Genomic DNA, 22,139 nt, shown 5'->3' with positions numbered 1-22,139 from the left:
TAAAAATCGATTTTAAAGTTCAGTGTGGAGTTTGCATGTCCCCGCCCCCTTTTACCCTCACAAAAACATGCAGTAATCCTGGTCTCTAAAACTATACCCTCCCCCCTGGTCAGCCTGATGGAGGGGAAAGGAACTGGTCGGAAATAACGTGTTCCTTCCACGCGTTCACGTCCGGCCGGGGAAAACTCTCCCCTGTCAGCTGAAAAGAAACAGCTTGGACTCCTCATGCATAGAAGGGGGCATGAGGTCAGTCCGCTGCCCCCCCCCCCCTCCCCAGGTTGGCAGAGGAAGTGTAGAGCCCAGGATTACTTTAGATAATTGACACTGGGTGAAAAATGGGTTACAAAATCGTGGGATAAAAAAACCCAAAAACAGAATCTCTCTCTCTCTCTCTCTCTCTCTCTCTCTCTCTCTCTCTCTCTCTCTCTCTCTCTCTCTCTCTCTCTCTCTCTCTCTCTCTCTCAATTCAATTAAATTAGCTTTATTGGCATGAATGTAGTATAGCTACAGCATTGCCAAAGCATGAAGTTCAACAAAGGAACCAAACGAATAAAATAAATACAAAATATAACAGAAAACAGGCAAATGAGAACATTAATTTTATATACAACATGAAAATTCTGTCAAAATGTACAGTATTAAATGTGTCCGTGTGGTGTGTCGAGATGGTTCGCGTCAAGATAATAGTCACATTGTGTATATTTGTCTAAGTATATTTTCTCTCTCTCTCTCTCTCTCTCTCTCTCTCTCTCTCTCTCTCTCCCTGTCTGTCTCTCTCTCTCTCTCTCTCTCTCACAGTGTGCGTTGCTGAATGAGAAGTTAGATTCCCTGGTCAAGGCTCTGAGCGAGGAAGCGGATGCACAGGTAATTAACCCGTTTTGGTCTGAAGTCGATTAAAAAAATTAAAAGAAATTCTGAAAAAAAAACATGTTTCTATGTCAAGTGGTGCTCAACCATTTCCATGCCAAGGACCTCCATAATTATCTCTATAATTAATTGAGCCACGGACCCCCCCCCCCCCATCTCAAAATATGTAGTTGCAGGGACCCTATTTTTCAATAGCTAAAGTATTATTAACATAATGCTTAAAGGAGAATTCCATGCTAGAATGCTTTCTTATCTTTCTTATCTTTCTTTGTAGCTGTTACGTCCCCACCAAAGAGGTCCAGGTGTTTTTTTGTGCAAAAACTCCTTATTGGCTATTTTCCCTACCATAAGCCCTCAATGAATTGCATTGCATTGAATGGGAATTGAATGGGGGCTATGGGTGTTATGCTAGTTCGCTTATTTCCATCGAAATAAGTAGTAAACTGTGCCGCTTGGGATATTATTTACATTATGAAGAGAGGATATATACAAAGAAATTATAATTTTGAGCGATGGAAATAAGCGAATTAGCACAACACCCCATAGCCCCATTCAATTCCCATTCAATTCAATGCAATTCATTTAGGGCTTATGTAGGGAAATAGCCAATAAGGAGCTTTTGCACAAAATAACACCTGGACCTCTTTGGTGGGGACGTAACGACTACAAAGAAAGGTAAGAAAGCCTTTTAGTATGGAATTCTCCTTTAAAACACCAACAAGGGGTTACCGCCCAGAATGGGATAACACTGACAACAACCTGTGCTCGTTATCGTATAAACACACAGCTTGTGAGTCATATGTTCATGTCATTGCGTCACAATGACTGAACGTGTCGTCAGACAGCGTTGATAGAGCTGGCTCATCTGAATGAATGTGCACGATCATAATAAAGGTTATTTAATTAAGCTATAGCAACAAGTCGACACGTCATGTTTAAAAAAAACGACTCTCGTCCATTTTACTAAGTATACAGTTATATATATAGTTATATAAGTATAGAGGGTCTACTCTAAGCGGTCAAAATACATGTATATGGATTGCAACTTTCACTTTGAACCCCATACACGGCATCCATATTCTGGAAAAAAGCCAATGATAGCACATCTGCAACTCAGGTCTGTTTGACTATAGAGCGTCGCAGTCCCGCCCCCCTCGAGAGACACACGGAAAATAAATCCCTGTTCATTTTCCTCATAGACTTTTCAAAAAGTATTATTTAAATACGCTTATACACCGCGGAAAACGGCCAACTCTTGTCGTGACAAATCATGACAACAAACGCAATGTTTCGGGAGCCAAACAAAGAATTAGAAAGAAGAAAAAACACTTTTTTTGGTGTTTTTTTTCTTCTTTGTAATTATTTGTTTGGTCCGGAAATATTGCGTTTGTTTGTCATGATTTGTCACGACTCGAGTTGGCTTCGTATAACGACGCTTAAAAAGGTCTCGAAATGAAATGTCTATGGGGGGAAAATGCATTGGGATTCATTTCATTTTCGTCATGAAAGGGGGCGGGACTGCGACGCTCTCTAATATGTCCCAAACCGCCCCACTGCTGCCTGCTCGCTTTGCCTAAAAAAATGGCAACTAAAAAACACGGGGAAGCAGCTTTTTGCTTCTACGGGCAGTCGGCATGGAACAAGCTCCCAACTGTACCTTCATCAGGCAGCCCCTGTAGAGACATTTTTAAAGCACAGCTCAAGACCACTTCTACAACATTGCTTTTAATTGATCTTTTATTTTTTGTTATATGCATGTCCTCACTGTACTGCTTGTTTTTTTAATGTCGTTGCCTTGCTTTTTTTTCTTTTCTCCATTGCTCTTTTTAAAGCACTTTGAGCTGCATTTCATGTCATGAAAGGTGCTATACAATGAAGTTTTATTATTATTATTATTATGGTGGTCACGGACAGTGCACTGACCAATATACCGTCGACCACCAGGTGGTGCCAGCCGGGTCGCTGCAGTCCGGCCAGGAGGAGGAGGGGGCGAGTCGGGTCCGGGCCACGAGGAGGAGGAGGGGGGCGGTGGCGATGTGGGCAACGCCGCCGTGAAGAAGACCTGCCGCTCCAAGGAGCAGCTGATGCTCCGAGCCAACAGTCTGAAGAAGGCTCTGCGGCAGATCATAGAGCAGGCTGAGAAAGGTATACGCACGCACACACACACACACACACAGATCATAGAGCAGGCTGAGAAAGGTACGCGCACGCACACACACACACACACAGATCATAGAGCAGGCTGAGAAAGGTATACGCACGCACACACACACACACACACAGATCATAGAGCAGGCTGAGAAAGGTATACGCACGCACACACACATACACACAGATCATAGAGCAGGCTGAGAAAGGTATACGCACGCACACACACATACACACAGATCATAGAGCAGGCTGAGAAAGGTACGCGCGCACACACACACACGCACACACAGATCATAGAGCAGGCTGAGAAAGGTATACGCACGCACACACACATACACACAGATCATAGAGCAGGCTGAGAAAGGTACGCGCGCACACACACACACGCACACACAGATCATAGAGCAGCCTGAGAAAGGTATACGCACGCACACACACAGATCATAGAGCAGGCTGAGAAAGGTACGCATGCACACACACAGATCATAGAGCAGGCTGAGAAAGGTACGCATGCGCGCACACACACATACACACAGATCATAGAGCAGGCTGAGAAGGTACGCACGCACGCACACACACACAGATCATAGAGCAGGCTGAGAAAGGTACGCGCGCACACACATACACACAGATCATAGAGCAGGCTGAGAAAGGTACGCGCACACACACACACACACACAGATCATAGAGCAGGCTGAGAAGGTACGCACGCACGCACACACACACACATCATAGAGCAGGCTGAGAAAGGTACGCGCACGCACACACACACACACACACACACACACACACACACACACAGATCATAGAGCAGGCTGAGAAAGGTGCACGCACGCACGCACACACACAGATCATAGAGCAGGCTGAGAAAGGCGCACGCACACACACGCAGAGATCACAGGGAAAGCTGAGAAGGGCAGATAAAACCACCCAACACTGACACAAATCAGACGAAGGTGCAGGGGGAGGAGGGGGGGGGGGGGGGGGAGGCTGGGTGATATACACACTCCAGTGCACAACACGATCCAAGCCTTAAAGAAGTGCACGGAGTCGGAGGCGCATTCCGTGGCATTTCTTTTTATATATATATATTTTTTTGTTTGACTGACTCTCGGCCGACCCGGGGCTTCAACCCTGAGCAGAGACATGACTCTTAACCCACAATGCCTCTCTCTGAGCCGGTTTAAATCCTAGATAACCGGCAACATTTTTTCCCAAAAAATGTTTCCTCGTGTTACGTTCAAACGGCCTCCTGTATCTACAGTATATATCCGCTGAGTACGGCTCACAGCCGCTAAGACTTTGACATCTCTTTGTGCGTCTTCGAGACAGTTTTCTTGCACTCAGGGGATTTTGGAAAAAAGCTGTACTGGTACTTATATTATACCAGGGATGTGATTTTCTCTCTAATAATTCGGGATGTTTGCTATGGCTTTAATCTCTCTGCTCTCCTCTCTGTGCCTGCATGGCTGCGCTCGTATGTCTCCGCCTTCTTCTTAACCCATTCTGAACGGGAACCCATTTTGGTGTTGGCATCATGTTATGCTTTAGCTATTGAAAAATAGCAGATCTACAAGCTCATAGCGCGCCACCGAGTGGCGCGCTACGAGCTTGTTGGTCTGCTATTTTTGAAAAATCGAAGAACGACTGACATTTTTAGAATCTGATCTCAGGTCAGAATGGGTTAATCAGACCAGTGTGTGTCCAGTGGAAACCTCGTATGAATCTGATCTCAGGTCAGAATGGGTTAACCTGAATCTGTGCCCAGAACGAGGTCATCTTGTGAATATAGCTAGTGTATTGTATCCGACTGTGCCATTCACGAGCATTACTCCAGCATTAAAAATATATATTTAGGTAGAAACGCGGCAAACGCTTATACGTCCCGATCGCGCTTAATTGTCCTTTTTCTCCTCAAAACGAGACAAACTGCCATCTTTGGGACCTTATAAAACCCTTATCCTTGATTGCGTTATAATGGAAGTGCTATTTTCGAGAGGTTCCCTTTTTAGGGAATTTCATCCCCCGTCTCCTGACATTTTCTCTTCATCCCTGCTCTCTCTGTCTCTGTCTCTTACTCTGTCTATGTCTCTCTCTCTGTGTCTCTCTGTCTCTCTCTCTCTCTCTCTCTCTCAGTGGTGGATGAGCAGAACCGTCACAGTCAGGTCCAGAGGATGTCTTCCTGCTCCTCCATGAAGAGATGAGAACAGCGACGAGAGAGACTCCGAACCACGTCAGTTCTCCTTACCACACACACACACACACACACACCCACACGCACACACACACACCACACGTTGTAAGCTTGCCTTTTGTTCCGCGTCATTTAATAAACGGGTGATTCGAACACTTTGTTCTGCATGGTCGTGACTGACTGTATTTTGGGTTTTACATTCTGCTGCCGTGGCAACAAGAAAAAGGGAAACAAAAGAGCTGTTGTTTTGAAGTGGTGTCCATTACCCTCCCCTTCATGTCCCCTTCCTGACATGTACCATTCTGCCCCATTTACCGACAATGCCGATCCCCAGGTTCGGGGAACTTAAGTCCCGCCTCCACCATTGTCCTGGAGAAACCGGAGAACATCAGCCCTGTCATCTACGACGAGGACGCCGTGTAAGTGTGTGTGTGTGTGTGTGTGTGTGTGGGTACGTGCGTGCGTGGGTGTGTGGGTGCGTGCCTTAGAGCATATATGAATAGAGAGGGCACCAGAGTTCTCCTTCCATCCACTTGCATTAAGTTGCTCAAAAGCGCATGAGGCAATTTCATTTCACTCCTCCTTCCCGGGGTAGAAACGGAGTGCATTCTGGGATGTATTGCAATATAGAGAGTGGGCCCAAACACATGAACGCGCTGCCGCTGAACGCGCAACGAGCCGTGCGTCCGTCGTGAACGTGCACAATGACAGTCAACGGACCAGCGCGTTCATGTGTTTGAGGCCCACGCTGCAATACCAAATTCGGCCACTATGTCCATTTCGCCTCAGGGTTTCCTCCGGGTGGCGTCTCTATTCATTCATATACACTCTAAGGTGCGTGCGCACTGGCCGATTCTCGCCATAGCACTTGCCCTAGCTTTGACGAGCTAAAAGGTTCAAATTACATTTAGATGGCATGTTGTGTACAGTAGAGTATAGACGGATGCCAGGTTAATTTGTTGACCTGGCCTCCTATAGTGTGTATACTGTAGTTTCAATGTGCATTATTTATTTTTGTATACTATACATACATATAAGTTTGTCCTTGCGTTAAGCCTTTTTTGTCGGGAACCCCTTTCGGTGTTAGCATTATGCTATGCTTTAGCTATTGAAAAATAGCAGATCTTTACTTAAAGGACCAATTCACCACTTTTCAACTAGGGTAAAGTACTATGGTATCTTCTAACATCCCAACGTTAACCCATAGAATGTCTGTTCTTCTCTTTAACCAGACACTGTTCAGAGAAGTGTGTGATGAACAACTACTTTGGCATCGGCCTGGATGCCAAGATCTCACTGGAGTTCAACAATAAGAGAGATGAGCACCCAAAGAAATGCAGGTACAGAGAGAGGGACGTTACTGTACTGTACTGTACTGTACTGTACTGTACTGTACTGTACTGTACTGTACTGTACTGTACTGTACTGTACTGTACTGTACTGTAAGTAGTGAATATAGCTGATCCACAAGCTCACTGTGAGCTTGTGGATCAGCTATTTTCACTGCTATTGTATTGCGCTCATGTACGATGAAGTAGGGCATTAATGTACTACAAAACGTAAAATATAGAGAAATATAGAGAGATGCAGTAGAAGGTTTAATTCTCTTCTCTTCTCAAATCAACAAATCAAAGTGATTCAAATGCAGAGAACCAATGTCATTGCGGTAACGTGTACAACCTTGACTTTGACTTTTTTATCAGAGGCTCAAACATAGCAACTTCATAGTACACATTTTATTTTCTTATCTGTAATCTCCAATCCAAGACTTGACTCTTAAACTGTTTCAAAACCTGAGAAGAAACCGTTCCACGTAAATATGATATTTTCTATTATATTTCACCTCTTTGTTTTATTTATGCTTATTTCTTTAATCGATAAAAAAAGGCTTCTAAATCCTATTTATTTTCCTGAAAAACCCATGTTTCTATGTCAGTGGTCCTCAACCTTTTTCATGTCAAGGACCCCCAGAAATAGAGCTATTGGACCACACGGACCCCCATCTGAAAATATGTAGTTTCAGTTTCCGATCTACAAGCTCACAACTCGGTATTTTGGTTAGATTCCCATTGAGAATTTACGTCATGTGTACCTGAGAAAATCGGCTATTTTTGTCCTACACAAAGTCCCATTCCCATGAATGGACCATTTACGTCACAGCAAATCGACATGTTACGTCATGATGATGTACGATGTTAAGAGGGTGTGGTTTTTAAATGACTAGAGCGGTATGGAGTGTTGGGCACTAAACTGTCTTGTCTCCCCGTGCAGTAGTCGTACTAAGAACATGATGTGGTATGGAGTGTTGGGCACTAAAGAGTTGGTGCAGAAAACCTACAAGAACCTGGAACAGAGAGTTCAGCTGGAGGTCAGCACCACGCACGCACCCACACACACACACACACACACACACGCATGGAAAGCAGCTGGGTTTCCTGAAACATGATGTGAACTTGATGCAGTGATATATCGGCAACGTGAACTCTCTCCCTCTTTCACTGATCCGCAGTGTGACGGGGTTGCCATGCCTCTTCCCAGCCTCCAGGGACTCGCGGTCCTCAACATCGCCAGCTACGCAGGTGGCATCAACTTCTGGGGAGGGACCAAGGAGGATAATGTAAGTCTGGTGGCGCATACTGTACACATGCAGTCATTTAATGGGGCAGGTGCTCAAGTAAAACAGGGCACATATAGAACCGCCAGCGTTTAATCCAGAATGATAAATAATGCCAGATACTGTGTACTGTACTGTACAAAAATAAAATGAACAAACTGTATAAATAACTAACTTTCAAAAGGGCACATTGCTGTCCAGAGGGCAGAAGGACTGGTGCTCTAGCACCACCTAGTGTCCTATGTGTGTACGTCCCTGCACATGCACGCACACATGCACACGCACGCACACACACACACACACACACACACACACACACAACCAATTTGGTTCCATTTGTACACTCTCAGAGTTAAATTAACATTGATTTTACAAAAAAATAAATGTGGGTCCCAGAGATAGAAATGCCATTAAACGGGGGTCCGTGGTAGCCTAAATGCATTTCAAACTCGGGGGTCCTTGAAATTAAAATGTTTGACAATCACTGCTAGAGCCGTAAAAGCTCTTCTCTTATGGGGCGGTCCCTGGCATATCTTTTCAAATGGGGGTCCGTGGGCTAATAAGTGTCAATCAGGTGGCCCTTGGCATGAAAAAGTTTGAAAACCACTGCTTTATACTGGGTTGTTATTCTTCCCGATCGGCAGTTCATAGCCGCGAGCGAGACTGGCGTGGCAATGGAGGACAATCACGTCTGGGTCGGCCGGATAGTGCTTCTTCTACTACTGAAAATGGACTTGGTCTTGCACTTGAACTTTGGACTATTACATTGCACCGGCACTATTGCACTTTGGGTTATTGTATACACAGTATGGTTATTTATCTGTATGCCATGTGGTGATTAAGCTCTGAACTGAATTCCGTTGTTTCATGCAAGCAATGACAATAAAGATCTATCTATTCTATCTGTTTGTCGCACATTTCACTGGCACTGCTGGCCTCACGTTTATACCACCTATGGTAAACGGGAGGGAATGTGTTTTACCCATTCTGACCTGAGATCAGATTCATACGAGGTTTCCACTGGACACACACTGGTCTGATTAACCCATTCTGACCTGAGATCAGATTCTAAAAATGTCAGTCATTCTTCCATTTTTCAAAAATAGCAGACCTGCAAGCTCGTAGTGCGCCACTCGGTGGCGCGCTATGAGCTTGTAGGTCTGCTATTTTTCAATAGCTAAAAAGCATAACATGATGCTAATACCAAAATGGGTTCCCGTTCAGACACGGGACTGGATTGCGCACACATTTCATAATGCACTGCCTTGTGTGGTATAGGTTACATTACAAAACAAATTGTGGATAATGTAAAATACCCTTTTTGCACACCACAGAGTAAAACACAGGGAAATTCATGTAATATTTGACCTGGAGTACTGTCTATATATACTTTGACTCAAGTACTGGGGTTGAGTACTTTAAGTTAACTGCACCTTTATGTATGTGTGTGTGTGTGTGTGTTCAGAACTTTGGCGCTCCGTCCTTTGATGATAAGAAGCTGGAGGTGGTGGCTGTGTTTGGCAGCATGCAAATGGCCGTGTCCAGAGTTATCAACCTGCAACACCACCGCATTGCACAGGTAACGCATGCACGCACCACACGCACGCACGCACGCACGCACGCACGCACGCACGTGTGCTCACTCACTCACACACACACACGCGAGGGATGGAACGTATCAAAATGAACGTGCACCAGTACCTTAAACCAGGGGGTTCTCAACGTTTTTGGCAATATAAATTGACTGCTACAATAAATACAATACAATATACAGTACATAAATACCGAAACCAGATATAATCATGAGGGAAGGTGTATGCATGTACTATGTGTACTATTATGTAAACTCTTCATTTCCACTTTCCAGCCATTCAGTTGCAAAAAAAAGGAAAATTTGGGGACCCCCCCCCCCCCACGAGGGGTCGCGACCCATGGGTTGAGAACCCCTGCCTTAAACGCCTCACTAGCGCGCTGACGGTACCTCTGTAATCTGTTTGACGTGAGGCATGTGTGTGACATTAATGCAACGTAGTTCCGTTTAAATCATGATAACAGATCAACTGTAAACATTACAGTAAGCGGTGCCAGATGATCACACACAAACGGATATTATGCTTATCGTGGTTAATGATAATTATGACGGGGTGTTTTTGTCGTCGTGTTCATAGCGGTAACGAGGCTGTTTGATGATAACGATTAGGCTACTGTTATTTGATGACGGTTGATTATGGCTTCATTATAACCACTAAAAGCAATTAACTTATATTATATAACGCCCCTAATTGCTCCCCGATGTGCGGGTTGGTGCCTTATATGGAATGCACAAAATATGGTGCCTTATAATGGAATGCACAATATATGTGAAGCGCTTTGGATAAATGCGCTGTAAAAATGCACCATTTGCCATTTAGAGAGAGAGAGAGAGAGAGAGAGAAACAAATGGCATTTAGAAATAATAGATAGATAGATAGTTTATTTGTCTCGGTCATGGTTTATCCAACATTATTACATACAAAGAAAAGGGGTTGACATGATGCAATTGACCGAAAAGGAAAGGGCTGAAGCCGAAGTTTATATTATGATGAGATTTCAGCAATCTCGTAATCTCAATAATGAACACAGTCTGTGGTATATGCAGTAATTTAACCCATTCTGGGCTGGAACCCATTTTGGTATTGGCATCACGTCGTGCTTTAGCTATTGAAAAATAGCAGACCTACAAGCTCGTAGCGCGCCACTCGGTGGCGCGCTACGAGCTTGTAGGTCTGCTATTTTTGAAAAATCAAAAGAGTGACTGACGTAGAAGACATGTTTAGAATCTGATCTCGGGTCAGAATGGAAAACTGTCAGGATGTAGAAGACATTTTTTTTTTAATCTGATCTCGGGTCAGAATGGAAAAACTGTCAGGATGTAGAAGACATTTTTTTTTAGAATCTGATCTCGGGTCAGAATGGAAAAACTGTCAGGATGTAGAAGACATTTTTTTTAGAATCTGATCTCGGGTCAGAATGGAAAACTGTCAGGATGTAGAAGACATTTTTTTTAGAATCTGATCTCGGGTCAGAATGGAAAAACTGTCAGGATGTAGAAGACATTTTTTTTAGAATCTGATCTCGGGTCAGAATGGAAAACTGTCAGGATGTAGAAGACATTTTTTTTAGAATCTGATCTCGGGTCAGAATGGAAAACTGTCAGGATGTAGAAGACATTTTTTTTAGAATCTGATCTCGGGTCAGAATGGAAAAACTGTCAGGATGTAGAAGACATTTTTTTTAGAATCTGATCTCAGGTCAGAATGGGTTAAGAACGTCAAGATGAGATAATAATATGATAGACGGACACATATCCTTTCATTCACAATGGAGTCGTGTGCCCATTATGATGGAATCCGTTTGGATGAGATTGCAGTCCGTCTTCTCCTCGCTGTGCTCATGCAGTTGAGTCTCTTGGCAGAGAGAGGACAATACGAATGGAGAGAGGCTGTTTTTGGGGGGTATAGCACCACCTTGAGCCTGCATGGCTGCATGGCATCCCCGGCATTATATATAGTCACGAAAAGGATTCCAAGAACCTTGAAGAAAATGGCAAAGACAGCCGGATTTCCCGGCCCCACAAACGATAAAGCCTTGTTGTGACACACGTTGTGAGCTCGTTGATGACTATATTGTCTCCACCTGGCTAGGCGGGGGGAGAGTATGTTTTGCACTCCGTCCGTCCGTCCGTGTGTGTGTCCTTCCATCCGGCCCTGTTATAGCGCCACCATGAGGCCGATTTAGTCCTTTCCTGTTATCAGCTAATCTCCGGCACCGTTGGCTCGATCTGCACACCAAATATTTCTCAACGGCCTGTTATAGCGCCACCAGGAGGCCACAACCTGACCTGCCCTGGTGGAGACCTGTGCCGATTGGCACTTAAATCTAGTTTTTTTTTCTCTGTCGATTACGCCATGGACAATTGATTGACTTTTTTTTTTTTCTCGTTCCTAAGCCAACACACACACACACACACACACACACACACACACACACACACACACACACACACACACAAACACACACACACATTTGTTCATTGTATGAATGCGGTGCCTCAGTGTCGGCAGGTGAAGATCACCATCCTCGGCGAGGAGGGAGTTCCCGTGCAGGTGGACGGCGAGGCCTGGGTCCAACCTCCTGGCATCGTCAAGATCGTCCACAAGAACCGAGCTCAGATGCTCACCAGAGACAGGGTGAGTGTGGGCCTGTTGAGGGTTGAGGGGTTTTTAAGTGGTGCAACCACTTCTACATCCAGCTTTGTCCGTGTACGTACCTGTGTACCTGTGTACCTGTGTACCTGTATGAGCACGAGTATGTTACTTAATTATACCAGTAGGGGGCGCCAGAAACAGAGAGAGGGGTAGTGCTGTGTCTCTAATGAGAGAGAGAGAGAGAGAGAGAGAGAGAGAGAGGGGGGGGGGGGGGGAATTGCACCACTTGGTTCACACAGGTGTGATTTTTTTTCTCACACACACATGCACAGAGCACATTCTTTCCCCCCCCCCCCCCCCCTGATAACTACAAGACAAACGCAACATCTTAAACAGAAACTGTGTCCGTTACACAATCATGGAGTTCCATTGTCCGCAAAAGTGTCCAGGACAAGAAGTTCATACGGACCTTTTACTTAAAGGACCAATTCAGCACCTTTTTTTTTTTTATAATATTTGTTTTATTTGGAAAGTGCAATACAATACAGTACATATAGCATTTTTACATATGACACAAGAGCAGTTCCCAAGATTTTTTTTTTTTTTCTCCCACCCCTCTTCCCTCCCTCATCCCCCCTCCATGTGGCACCATCTCCAATGTCTCTGTATAGTCCTTTTTCTACATATGACCTCAAGTCCACACTCAAACAGGGACAGACAAGGCAATAACACTTCAGGTTGTACATTTCAGGAGGACAAAAATAAAAGAGTGGGCGGAAAAAGACAAAGGAAACAAAAACAACAACAACCGAAAGAAAGCACTTTTTTCAACCTAGCTTCATATACAGTAATAGGTCCTCACTATAATAATCATGATAAAATGGCACTACTCAGTTTGTGTCTCATAGGAGGGCTGTGGGCAGTCCTCCAGTGACATCATCATTAGGCAGATTTTATTTTTAAACACGATTTTCTTTTACAAAAATATTTAGATTTTCATTATCGTGAGAACGATGGCTTCCATTTTCGCATTGCAACTTTTCAGGACTATAGAAAGCCTGCAGTTTCTATTGGCTTGTATTCCCCATCGATGATGTCACTGGAAGACGGTTTCTGAACTGCCCACAGCCCTCCTATGAGACACAGACTGAGTAGAACAAAATTGCGCCATTTTATTTTATGATTATTAGTGAGGCCCTATTATATGAAGGTGGGTTGAAAAGTGTTGAAGTGGTCCTTTAAGCAATACTGCAATATAGAAATATACTCTTCTTACAAGTAAAAGTCTGTAAAAATGTACATGGCTAAAAGGTATTGATATCAAAATGTTCTTATTATGATTGACCCATTTCAAGTTTTCAAAATGTATAAAAAAAATTGCAGATCTACAAATCTTTTGTATATACTGTAGCACATGTACAAGCTCTCAATGACTTTGACTTTACACCACTGAATAATTAACATTTCAATAAGTTCCAACGCTAATGAACAACAGTATACTTAATCTTGTGTACAGGTATGGTGGAGTAAAACTCTGTGGTTGTGGTTCCTCAACACATGCCTTGTAGTAGCAACAGTAGTAAAACGACAACAAATACTGTATAATTACAAGAACAGTAGCAGCGATACTAATCCAACATTGAAGAATAGCAGCAGAGAGAGAGAATTCAATCCATGCATGCACTCGGGTCACTTCTCTAACTCGGAAATCAGCCAGCACACAATAAATGTCAGTTTCATGACATTGTTGAAGTCCTATGTGGACTTTTGGTTTTATCCCAAGTCTTTTGGGGGCATTCTGTTTCGCAGTGCTTTCTCTCACTTCTCTATCTCTATACTGACAAGCACACAATCCACTCCCAATGAAGTCACTGTCTTCAGTGTCACAGTCCATCAAGACGGGGCCCAACACTCGAAGGTGATAATACCTGGGTCATTCCTATAGTATTCGGTGCCATTTATGTCCCCATTACATAATACAGCAATTATCTTGTGTAAAATAAGCTAAAGCACTAATTCCAAAAGCCCTTGTATTATTTAGTATCCTACTATGAATGCACCACGTCTGTGTGTCTGTGTGTGTGTGTGTGTGTGTGTGTGTGTGTGTGTGTGTGTGTGTGTGTGTGTGTGTGTGTGTGTGTGTGTGTGTGTGTGTGTGTGTGTGTGTGTGTGTGTGTGTGCGGTTGTAATGCACGTAACTCGAGAACCGTTCGCCCCACCGACTTCAAATTCGACACACGTTCCACACCCCCGCAGGGAGTGCAGTGCCCGACCTCGAGTCGGTCGGACCCACGGTTCTCCAGAACCACCACAAAAGCCCCCCCCCCTGTGCAATTTCCAGCCTCTGCCTCAGCCAATTGATTGCAACCCCACAACTGACAATTGATTAGCCTACTTAACCAGTCCACTTTTTCACAGTCGGTAATAAGACCCCGTTTACACAGAGACGTTTCAAAAGATATCATTGAGTCGTGGTGTCAAAATGTTTACCGCATACACTTAATCGAATCAATTAACCTATCTGTCTACAACCAAAACGGCAACCGGGCCCTGAATGCGCCTGTAGTATATACGGCCAGACTGTAGGTGGTGCTGTAGCACTAGCTGGCAAAAAAAGCCCCAAAAAGAGAGTAGACATGATGCCTGCAGTGTTGCCATGTCTGTTTATTAGGTCTTCTTTTTTTTTGGCTTGTTGTAGTGTATAGTTGATTCTTGAGTCTTGTTTCCTATGATTTTATTCTGGGAATAATTAAGTGTCAGTTGTGTTAAAAGTTACAATGACCAGTATTAGTATATTCTGATATCCAAATCATTTTCTGGTTTTGTTTTGTGTGGGTTTTTTTTGTGGTTCAATAAAGGTGCTTTTATAACCACCTAATCTATCTGTTAAATTGCAGCTGTACACGTTTGTACTCCACATCCAAAGCTCCCTTGTAGTATGTAGATCGGCTATTTTTGGCTGACCTTCCCCATTATGATGGGGAAGGTCAGCCAAAAAAAGTGGTTGAATGTTGCCCCTATTCTCATCGTCAGGCGTTTGAGAGCACCCTGAAGTCGTGGGAGGACAAGAGGAAGATCGACAGCTACCGTCTGGAGAGGCCCCGCCTCAACTCCCAGCAGTCCATGGAGTACCTGACGGAGGAGGAGTGTGCTCAGGTCCAACAGCTGGGCATGGTGGCCGACACACTCATCACCAGGTGTGTGTGTGCGTGCGTGCAGTAATTATTGCACACTAGGCAAAATGGCTGACACATTCATTCATGAGAGAGAGAGAGAGAGAGAGAGAGAGAGATTGAAAGGGTCCTCAAAATCAATCTCATTACCACATTATGTTTTTTAATTTGTACAGCTCTGTGTTCACCCTTTTCCTCTGCAGAAAGGTTCTCAAACTGGGAGGGGGGGGGGGCACGTTATTTATTTTTTTGGGGGGGGGTGATTATAGCTTAATGTTAGATGATTAGCTAATTTAGCTTAATGTGCAATATACAGTATAACTAAGTGTAATACAGGGTAGCTGCACTGATGTTTTAGTCTTAATACCAAATTGACCACATTTTCAAATGTTCTGGAAGAAAGAGGCAAACGTTGTGAAAATAGCCGACGATGAGCAATCTTGTTAGCCTGACTATCAGACTGTAGCTTTCTTGAAGCTCCACTCAGAGAGTGGGCGTGGTCTTTGGGCTGGATCCAGGCAACAATCTTGTTGTTTGGTTATTTTTACAATATTTATAATTATATCTGTGGAACCCTCTCCGGTCGGAACTAAATGTGTCTCCAATTGCTATCCAGTCCTTGAATTAAGGGACTAGATACAACCGTTGGGCCTTGTTGCGCATTCGTACCCAGATTACCGTATGCACCGTTTAACTAGCAAAAGTGGTGTAGGACACACCCACATGCACTTGTGCCATGCACTGACCGTGTGCCATAGCTCGCCAGACCACATCTATTCTTGGCATCATAGGCAAACATTAAGGAGAAAATAGGCAGATATTTTTCAGATCTAAGCTATTATCGCTGTTTGACACACTATGTATGTACAAAGCCCACCATGTTCATTTTTAGTAGTGAGTTTTGTCCCCTCAACCGTCACGGTCTTAAACAAACTGCCCTGCCGATATGTTTCTGGGGACCTCATGTTTTTGTATTGTTTTGGTGTAATGTTTTCTGTACCATGTGTTGTTTTTGTTGTGGGTTTTGAACAGACCTGTGAAGATGAATATCCTCCGGGACAATAGGCTAAAGATTATCATTTTTTTGTATTATTATTAACCCTAGGCTTTATTTCCCTTTATATTTGTCTTGCTTATACGACACACACTTGATGACGTCAACGAACAACCCTGTAAAACCCGGATTAATTTCTACTTGAAAAAAAATGATTTAAACCTTACTACTAGGACTTATCCGAGGAAAGTATGTAAAACATTTATATTATATTTTTTGTGCAAATTTTATGCACATTTATAATAATTATTAAAATAATAATATTAAATTAATAATTTACATTTGGGGGATATCTTTCACAATAATGACTAAAACAATTCTAATGATCACAAAAAAACATATATTACAGTTATTTTACTTTCTTGTATTAGGGTTAAAGGTCAAAATGTTCAAAATTGTTCACCTCTGTTGGGGTATTTATATGCAAATTATGACCAATTGCAATGAACATCAATGATGACGTTTAGGTGAACAAATTACATAAAATAAAAATTTAAATTAATTAATTCAAATATGTTGTAGTATTGCAACGCTGGGTGTTACAGGGTTTAAACAGCGATTCTGTGGCTGATATGCCGTTTTTTTTGTTTGTCTTTTTAGCGTTGTATCGTTTGTATCTGGCAGTACTGTGAACACAGCATAGTCTTTTCAACCAAGTGTGTTCGTGTTCGCGCTCTCTCTCCATCCAGGATCCGGGACGCGGCCAAGACCCACAAACTGGTGGAGCAGGAGCTGGCTCACGCCGTCAACGCCACAGCACTGGTGCTGTCCGAAACCTTCCCTACCAAGCCTTCCAGTCATGAGGTGAGTGTCCCAAACCTTCCCTACCAAGCCTTCCAGTCATGAGGTGAGTGTCCCAAACCTTCCCTACCAAGCCTTCCAGTCATGAGGTGAGTGTCCCAAACCTTCCCTACCAAGCCTTCCAGTCATGAGGTGAGTGTCCCAAACCTTCCCTACCAAGCCTTCCAGTCATGAGGTGAGTGTCCCAAACCTTCCCTACACCAAGCCTTCCAGTTCTGATGTGAGGGCTGGGAGTCACAGCTGTTCATTTCGTCGACTAAGGGCCGATTCATATACTCCTATTTTTTTTTACCGCTGTTTCGGCGCTGTAGTGCCGAAATGATTTCGGCTCGTCAGAAACTGTCAGTAGCACCGACAAATTTGTCAACAAATGTATAAAACTAGACTCAAATGTTGCACGCTGGGCAAGACGTACCATGTAGACGCTATGATTTTTTTTGGGGGGGGGCGGAAGTTGCAGGATTTTGGCGGAAGTATACCGCTCAAGGAAATGACGTTGGTGCTTTACAAATCCGCTTACATTCTCCGTGAATGAAACACATAGATGTAGACCACCAATAGGAACGGAGCTGTACTTGCTTAATTGCTTAACCCATTCTGAACGGGAACCCATTTTGGTGTCCGCATCATGTTATGCTTTAGCTGTTGAAAAATAGCAGATCTACAAGCTCATAGCGCGCCACCGAGTGGCGCGCTACGAGCTTGTAGGTCTGCTATTTTTTGAAAAATCGAAGAACGACTGACATTTTTATAGAATCTGATCTCAGGTCAGAATGGGTTCATCAGACCAGTGTGTGTCCAGTGGAAACCTCGTATGAATCTGATCTCAGGTCAGAATGGGTTAAGACCCGCCCCCTCTGTCTTCCAAAAACGCAGACATTCACACCTGATATCATTGTTGTGGAAAACGAGGGAAGCTACAGGTTCCGCTGCTGCCCACGCAGGACTGTTCCGATGCAGCGTGACCGGCCTGGGGTTTGACCCATTCTGACCTGAGATCAGATTCATACGAGGTTTCCACTGGACACACACTGGTCTGATGAACCCATTCTGACCTGAGATCAGATTCTAAAAATGTCAGTCGCTCTTCGATTTTTCAAAAATAGCAGACCTACAAGCTCGTAGCGCGCCACTCGGTGGCGCGCTATGAGCTTGTACATCTGCTATTTTTCAATAGCTAAAGCATAACATGATGCTAACACCAAAACGGGTTCCCGGTCAGAATGGGTTAAGATGGAGAAAGATGGAGAGGTGACTTACAAGACAGTCCCCTGGGGCCGGGGGCTTATATCCCGGCTGAGTAAGAAGCCTGCGGGACCACTGTTTTGACATCAAAGCTTCTCAGGGGTCTGTGTGTCAGCTATACACATTCCACACTGTGAGATCCTCTCCACGGGTGGAGGCAAGTCCTTGTCTGTTGTTGTCCATGTGGTGGATGATGATGACGGCTTTGAGCTGATCAAACCCCGTGTGATCACAGAAACTCATGTTATCATAGATGTAACCGGGTTGTCTTTATTTTGGTATCGTCATGGAGATGCTGTATGGGCCCCGTCCTGTCCAGGCATTGGTTGCCAGTGTTTTATAAACCCACCGATTGACGACGATCTTCCCAGTTCAACTCTGAAAGTGTTGCTGCTGCCTCGGAACGTCGTGCTGGACGAAGTGAAGAGCAAAAGGAGGGAGCTGGTTGGAGAAGAGATTTACATTGAAAAGCCTCCCTGTAAACTATAGTCCCAAATCAAGAATATACACTCTCCACTTCACCTGAAGACGATTCCATTATAATTGAACCGGCTAGAGCCGTATTTGAAGTTGACGAATGTTCCTATCACAATTACGTCCCGACATTTGTCATTTATTTGGAGCGGCGTTTAAGCCACGTTAGGCTGCTTCTAAGCAGCAGCGACGCCTCCGAATGTGCATGGGAAGGTTATGAGAACCTTTCAACCTTTCAGCATGTTCAGCACACGCCAAGTCACGCAGCGACAGACAAACTGCTGTCTGTGCGCAGCAGCTTCATCAACAGCATGTCACATCCCGTTCTCAACCAGATCCTGGACAAACTGTTTGAGAAGGGGGTGATAATCAAAGAAGAGTACGATGAAGCCTGTGCGAAGACAGTGATCCATGAAAAGGCACGTCTTGTCATAGACACAGTGAGGAGCAAAGGAACCCCTGCAAGTTTAAAACTGATATTCATTCTACGAGAAACCGACCCATTCCTCTCCGAGGATCTTGGGTTGATGTGAAACTAAATGAGCAATGGTAGACCTGTGCAGTGCCTTGCTCAAGAGCACATCTACAGGGAGGATGCCTATCCTACCAGGACGTTTTATACCACTGTTTTTCTATCCTGCCAGGACCTGAACTGTATAGTTAGTACTGCTGGTTTATAAATAATACATCTTTTGTAATACATTTGTTGGTTGTCTGATGCACATTTAATCATATTCATTATATTGCGGTGGATAGGATAGACACACACTGAACAGTTGTTAATGACATTTATAATTCACTGCGTTCTTGCCCATGTTTTATATGGTTGTTCCTCTCACCTTAATGCAATGCATAGTGTGTTACCTTTAAGAGTAAAGAAACACACCTCCGAGGTGTTGACGTAATCACCAGGGTTGTCGTATTTACCTATGCGACAAGTTTGCTTTTCTGAATAAACGGGAGTGCCACCATCGTTGGCTTTTCCAATCTGAGAATAAATCCCCTTCTTCTCTCTGCCTACACCGGCACTCCTACGTACATTGGTGACCCCGATACTCTTGGACGTTTCCAGAGTTTTATACTGAACATGTCAGCCTCGCTCAAATTGCCCGACTTTTGGGAACAAAATTCAAGCGCATGGTTCACACAGGCGGAGGCTCAATTCGCCATCAAAGACATCACAGTTGATTAAACTAAAATGTATCATGTGGTGGCGGCTCTTACCAGCGCGACAGCGGGGAGAGTGGTGAGTCCACTAGAATGTCCTCCGACGAGGAATAAATACGGCACTTTGAAGGCGCATTTACTGGAGACTTTTGGACTTAATGAATCCGAGCGTGCGCGCCAACTCCTCTCGCTTCCCGGTCTCTCTCGGCGACAGCAAGCCGTCGGAGCTGATGGATCACATGCTGGCTCTGCTGGGAGACCATCAGCCTTGTTTTCTATCCAAGGAACTCTTCCTGCAGCAGCTTCCAGGCCAGGTTCGTTTGGCACTTGGCAAATTCTGCTATTACTGATTTTTCGTCTGCTGGCCAGGGAGGCAGATACATTTTTCTCAGCTGGGAAGAAATGTCTTGCAGCCACGCCCACTACTACCTCCAGTGATGACAATGCATATCAGCCATACTCCATCTCTGCCACTAACACTATGCCCCGACGTGCAAAGCAGTCAGGAGGATTATGTTTCTACCATGCCAAGTTTGGCAATAAAGCCAAGAAATGTCTTCCTCCCTGTACATTCAGTGCGTCGGGAAACGCACCGGCCGTGGGTGACGGCCGTACCAGTGGGAGTCAGTGTTTATCACTGACTCCCTCTCCAGTTGTCGTTTACTTTGTGATACAGGCGCCCACATGAGTACTTTGCCAGCTTCAGCCACAGACATTCGTGCAGGGCCACGCCCCCCCCCCCCCCCTTGAACTTGGTGTCGGCGTGACCCAGGGGGATTCAATCTCGGCGAAACCACACGGCGGGGAAGAAACATGATTGGCCACGGTTCAGATGTTGATGTTAAATGAAAACGGCTCTGGTCCAATCAGGAGCAGAGGCAGGATGATGCCGTGTAATGTAGATTGTTTCCGTAAACCGTAACCAATAAAGGTATACTTGGTTGCTTTCTTGTATTGTGCATTTATGTTCAGGTTGTGTTTTGTCATCGGGGACATGAATTGATGCGGTATGAATTGCCAAAAAAACTTTCTTGTCAAACTTTGTAGCGCTGTGGCGGTAACGGATTTAAGTTTGAGGTGTGTGTGTGTGTGTGTGTGTGTGTGTGTGTGTGTGTGTGTGTGTGTGTGTGTGTGTGTGTACGACTGCGCGTGTGTGCACATCGTCCTTATTCAAAGGACGATACTCATTGCATCATGCACAATACAAACAAACAAACAAACAAACACACATGTTCACATGTTCGGCTGTGAACTGAACCAAACTACCGTAATGTACTGTATATAAATAACATGTTCTAATCATTTTGGAACAGTTTTGTACATTTGAATTATGATGACGTTTCATTGTGATGCTAAACAGTTAAAGGAGAATTCCATGCTAGAATGCTTTCTTATCTTTCTTACCTTTCTTTGTAGTTGTTACGTCCCCACCAAAGAGGTCCAGGTGTTCTTTTGTGCAAAAACTCCTTATTGGCTATTTTTCCTACCATAAGCCCTCAATGAATTGCATTGCATTGAATGGGAATTGTATGGGGCTATGGGGTGTTATGCTAATTTGCTTATTTCCATCGAAAGAAGTAGTAAAGTGTGCCGCTTGGGATATTATTTACATTATGAAGAGAGGATATATACAAAGAAATTATAATTTTGAGCGATGGAAATAAGCGAATTAGCACAACACCCCATAGCCCCATTCAATTTCCATTCAAAGGTGAGTGTATTTTTTTTTCTTCCATTTACTGCTTTCTTTCGTTTGAGGGATTTTAGCTGTTTTTGACAGGGGGGGGGCGGTGGCATTCGAGCATGGGGCTAAATATGTATTTATTTACAAAATGTCATGGCGATTTCTTTTTTTTATGCTTTACTATAGAATACACCCCAAGAAATTACATTTGTCCACAAAAGATCACAGGTTCTACGGAATGTGTCAAACGGGCATATTGAGCCTATACGACACACAGTGTGGCTTCCCCCCCAGTAGGCCTCCTTCACATTCAGTAGATCCTGGGATCTTCTGTGGCCAGATGTAATTTCTTGGGGTCTAGTAGGACTATAATAAAAAAAAGAAATTGCTATAACATTTTGTGAAAAAAAACAAACATATCTATAGCCCCATGCTCGAATGCCCCCGCCCCCCACTGTCAAAAACAGCTAAAATCCCTAAAATGAAAGAAAGCAGCTAATAACAACCTAAAACATGAGCCTTGGTTGA

General features: G+C 44.1%; 1 pseudogene across 1 annotated transcript in view; it reads left to right on the top strand.

Moving 5' to 3' along the window:
* LOC308335660 (diacylglycerol kinase delta-like) overlaps positions 1 to 22,139 on the top strand; it is an 81,783-nt pseudogene that overhangs the window by 52,512 nt on the left and 7,132 nt on the right. The window contains exons 15-25 of the transcript XR_013966261.1: positions 799 to 864; positions 2,812 to 3,012; positions 5,155 to 5,251; positions 5,547 to 5,631; positions 6,445 to 6,552; positions 7,484 to 7,580; positions 7,722 to 7,829; positions 9,292 to 9,405; positions 11,921 to 12,055; positions 15,047 to 15,210; positions 16,930 to 17,044. The product of XR_013966261.1 is annotated as a diacylglycerol kinase delta-like (transcript). The remainder of the gene's footprint in view (positions 1 to 798; positions 865 to 2,811; positions 3,013 to 5,154; positions 5,252 to 5,546; positions 5,632 to 6,444; positions 6,553 to 7,483; positions 7,581 to 7,721; positions 7,830 to 9,291; positions 9,406 to 11,920; positions 12,056 to 15,046; positions 15,211 to 16,929; positions 17,045 to 22,139) is intronic.

This window comes from Protomyctophum bolini, assembly GCF_963924005.1.
Source record: "Protomyctophum bolini genome assembly, chromosome: 20".
Taxonomy (NCBI): domain Eukaryota; kingdom Metazoa; phylum Chordata; class Actinopteri; order Myctophiformes; family Myctophidae; genus Protomyctophum; species Protomyctophum bolini.
Note: the sequence above shows the minus strand (reverse complement) of the source record. Positions and strands in the feature narration are given on the sequence as shown.